Source organism: Anabrus simplex, chromosome 8 (assembly GCF_040414725.1).
Source record: "Anabrus simplex isolate iqAnaSimp1 chromosome 8, ASM4041472v1, whole genome shotgun sequence".
Classification (NCBI taxonomy): domain Eukaryota; kingdom Metazoa; phylum Arthropoda; class Insecta; order Orthoptera; family Tettigoniidae; genus Anabrus; species Anabrus simplex.
This window is the reverse complement of record NC_090272.1, coordinates 112,396,333-112,401,166: the sequence shown is the minus strand read 5'-3', so window position 1 is coordinate 112,401,166 and position 4,834 is coordinate 112,396,333.

Here is a 4,834-nt window from a genome sequence, read left to right as displayed (position 1 = left end):
GTGGTGTCGTAGGGCAAGTGCGGTGCTGTCAATACAGCTGCGTTTGGTTAGGTGGGTTCGAATCCGAATTGAGCTTGTATATTTTATTCGCATTTTGTACTTCGAGAATCATCCACAAAGCCAATGTACCCGAATGCCCTCACGTCGTGGGTTAATTAATTAATTAATTAATTAATTTTGGCACTGTTCTAAGTCATTAGGGCTGCGTATGTGGATGTTTTATAAGCAGGGCTGGACGAGGATAGAATGGTTGGGGGTTTGAATCCGCTTGACTGAGCAACCGCCTGTTAGTGTAGTAAGTGTTCGAATAGATGGCCTTCTGCAGTAATGCACGTTTCAGCACGCCGTTGAACTGCCATTCTGGATCTTTGTAACATTGTAGGTGTTATGGATTCACAGGCTTCCGTAATGAGGTTTCGAAGGCTTTCAGGATTTTCCGGCTGCTGAGCCTACACTACATCCTTCAAATAGCCCCATAGGAAGAAGTCCAGTGGTGTGAAATCGGGCGATCTAGCAGGCTAGGTGACAGGTCCTTCCGTTCCTATCCATCGACCGGGATGTATGCTTCCTGTGCGTTCTGCCTTGCTTAACCGTAGATGACGAGCATGTCAACATACTCACCTCTTGAATACATAGCGAAGAAATGATCAGGACTGCTAGGCTACACCAAGTGTCAGGTCACTACACATTCAACATGTATGCTATTGGTGGAATGTGGCACGAATGGCCTCTTATTTGATCCTCAAAGTGTGAAACGTGAACAAAAATATTTATTGCTCGTGCGATTGGAACCCACCTAACAACGCAACATGCGTCAACACCTCTACAGTTTGTCCATTACACCACGGTGACCGTTGCCTCCAGATTATCAGAAAGCGTACTTGGTGTAAAACTACGTCCCGGTTCACAAACTCGCACACATTTTCTATCAGTATGTCATCGCTTTTAGAAATAATTTCATAACCAATTGAAAGCTTATAATTGGCACGTACATTTTACATAACCGTATGACAGTTTGATGTATTGTGCAAATACCTGCCGCATATACCTACATGTTTTTGCAAAAGTCGTGCAGTGATGATGGAGTAAGTGCTTTAAAGGTGACTGTAGCTTGGTATATGGCAAAGGAAAATGGACGACCACCCCACTGATGTTCGGTGGGATGCCTAACAGCATAAAACGTCAGGTGCGGCTGACTCACCCGGTATTAACACCAATGCACCTTCTCCCAATATTCCACAACCACACGGCACATTCCCGCAAATTCACTTCACCAACTGTACAATAAACAATTTGTATTTGAAATAAAGCTAGGCTATGATAACTGTACCGGGCGGTACACCTCTACACCGTTTATTTAAAAGTTGCGCCAGTTGAAACTCCTCTTCTGGAGGAAGGTTGAACTTTATCTATTCTATTAATTCTCTACTTTCTCAGAAGATGTCACCACGTGGAAAATTTTGAGTTTTTGAACTGTGTCACTTTTGATGTGTTTTTGTTTCGCTTGAAGTAAGAAGTGTGAACTTTCTCTTCTAGAGGACACTACTGAAGAATTACAATAGTGCAACCTAGTGCGAAATCAAAGAACTATTTTGTTGGAGAAATTTTTATTTCAAGAGTTTGTTTTTTGTTAAATTTCTTTCTGTCATGGTTTAAGTTGGCTGTATACCCCTCTTTTTCCCCTTATTTTGGATCTAGCCAATCCCGAATTTCTTTAATTAATTTTCCACCAATAATGTGTTTCTTCTTCCTCTATGTAGGGGTTTCTTTTCCCTAGCCAATAAACACTTTGAGGGAGGGTGTTTTATTTCCCCTAACGCCTAGAATCTTCCGCGAGAGGATATAAACTGCTGATTTTGGGGTCTCCGGGCCACTTCTGTTCCATCTTTCAGTGTATTAAGTACATAGCAGGAGGCGGGAAGCGCCTCTTTCTTCTTCAGCCGTTCAACACCAGGTAATGGCCTATTAATAACTTCTTTTCTTGCTAGGTCGGCAGTTTAACACTCGCGGCGGGTTCGAAGCATTTCCATCATGTAACCTTTTCCTAAAATGTAATTACTCTTTTCATCTTTTTCTTGTAAGGCTACATATTGGGATAGAGAGTGCTAACCCTCTCGAGCTCCCACTCACATTTGTTTTGAGGTGAACTTATTTTCTCAAACTATTCTTAGTTTATGTAATGTAAAGTGTTCTTCTCTAAGTCACCTCTGTAGTATGGGATTAGCCCTTGCGTTAGCGGCCCAGAGCCAGATTAGGTTTTAAAAAAACAAAGTGTATTAGGAGTGCAAGATCGCCTCCTCTCAAATTGTTATTTTAGAGGTCATGTAATCAACCTTCTTTTCATGTAATAGACCTCTGTAGGTTGGGTATTTTACCCCTGTGAATACGTCCTTAGAGGACAGCTCGAAGATAGAGTTTGGTGTGGCCTTTGAGAGGCTTAAATTTTAAGAGCGGATCGCTCTTTTGAAAATGGAGTGTCATATGCCTCGTGGAGGCTTTTCTGTGTAATTCGGAGCCAGGGGCTCCTAGGGATGAATGGGGTTTTCTGCCCCTCTGTTAAAACTTGTGTTTGTGGTAAAACTGAGCTGATCGCAGAAGTCAGGGCGTGAAGCCCAAAACCTGTAAATATTGTATCTCCCCTTGTTTTGCTACATTGTACCTGCCATGTCTGTTATTGATTTGTTTTTGAAAAGAAAATATAACCTAGTTAAATTTTAAATTACCTTTACATTAACTTTGATTCCGTAGTTTGAAACCCATTCACGCCCGCACCTTCTTACGCCTCTACCTACCGCTAAAACACGGTAACAAGTGGTAGCAGAGCGTGGTTGAATGGGTCTCAATTTAGCCCCTTTTTACGGCTAAACATTGCTTTAATTCGAACTCTAACAATTTTCTCAGTTGCTGGAATTTTTTGAGTTTTTCAAAATTGTTCTGTCATCATGCCCGGCCCTCGCGATGTTCTCCTCCTTAACTATTTGCGCAAAGAGGAGTTGATATACGAGTTAACTATCAGAAATGTGCAATCTGGAAGCACGGTTGCAATCGACACCAACAAGCTTAGAGAGTCCCTTGATTTGCCCATTTCCATCCCCAATTTGGGAGAGAAAGAAATTGATGATTCTCTTTCCACGATCGTCGAGAATATTACTGGGCTAGCATCTGTAGTCAGCTTTTTTGATGAAAACGATCCGTCTCCTAATCAAATTAAGCGTGTGCAAGGCAGGCTGTATCACTTTGCAAATAGAGTGAATGATCTGTTGTCTCTAAAGGTGAATGACGTTCAGAGGAAGGACGCTAATACGCTCCTTGAAACTATTTCTGAATTGTCTAATAAGGTCACTCAATTGCTAACCGGCGAAGTTCCTCCCAAAACTGATCAACCCGCCACGGTGAATGTAGGTAACGAGGAAGAGCCTCCTCAGGGAGAAGTCAATAGGATAACCGTTGCTGCTCAAACTATTTCTGCCCCATCGAACAACGAATCTGAACGCCGTGCGTCATTGGGTAACATCCGCTCTGAATTAACTTCTTTGCCATTGAAACCTTTAACGACTATGTCACCTGGGTTCAGTAGCTTGCCTCATCCATTGGCAATGTTGCTTAGAGGTATCTCTAAGTTTTCCGTCAACACCACCAGTGATGTAATTTCATTTTTAAGATTTCTAGTGGAATTTCAGGATCATGCTCTGGTTTTTTCTCTTTCGCCATGTCAAATTTTGCAAATTATCTATCCGTATGCTATTGGTATTCTCTCTGATAAAATCGTAAGAGCCATTGCCGAGCAATCATCTATTGAGGATTTCCATGCCCATTTGCTAGCTAACTTCATCCCGGCTAGGGCCAGGTCCTCCTTGATTCAGAAGTACTATTACCGTGTACAGCGCTTGGATGAAAACTTGGCTGATTTCATTCAAGATATCAAATTCTACACTAGGGTGTTTGCTCTGCACTTTCCTGAAGATCAGATTGTGCAGGCTATTGTAGAAGGTATTTCGCCATCCTACAGGTCATATTTGTGTTTCGCGGCGTGTCCGCAAACCTTCTCTGAACTTGAAGCATTGGCCGTCTCAGCGGAAGGAGTTAGATACGCCGATTCTTTGCGTGTCGCGAAAGAACCCCCGCCTTCCTTTAGTAACACTCGGCCTCCACCTCGCCGACCAGTCAATCCCCGTAAATGTTATGCTTGCGGGTCGCCTGAACATCTGCGGAATAAGTGTCCTCTGATCAAGTCAAGTGGGACAAGGAATGGAGCAGGGTCATCACAAGGCTGTTTTAAGTGTGGGGCCTTCTCACATATCGCCAAGAATTGCCCAAACTCAAATAGCACCCCCTCCTGCTCAACTTCTGGTGCAAATTCCACCTATGCCAATAATAAAAGGTGACTAGCGGCGTCGGCTGAGCCGACTAATCCATCTTCCCGAGACTTAGCCCCTAGTAAACAGGTTGTAAATGCAGAGAGCGACCAGCCTTCAAATTCATCTTTTGAATGCCCCAGAGAGTGTCTTAGGATTGCGGCGGATACCCCCGCACCTGTTCCTTTTCTTAGGATTGAGTTGAATAACGAGCCTATAACAGCTCTCTTAGATTCAGGCAGTGTTTGTTCCATTATTTCGGCTGATTGGTATTCTAAATTGAAATCTGTTTGTAAACTCCCTGACTATGACTCATCTCCTGTTAAATATGTTTCGGCTAATTCATCTCCATTAGAAATTCTAGGTTCCTTACATGTCAAAATTCGGGTTTTTAAATTTACATGGAAGATCAAATTGTTTGTGGCCAAGCGTTTGTCTTGCCCCATCATATTGGGAGCGGACTTCATTTCTCACACTGG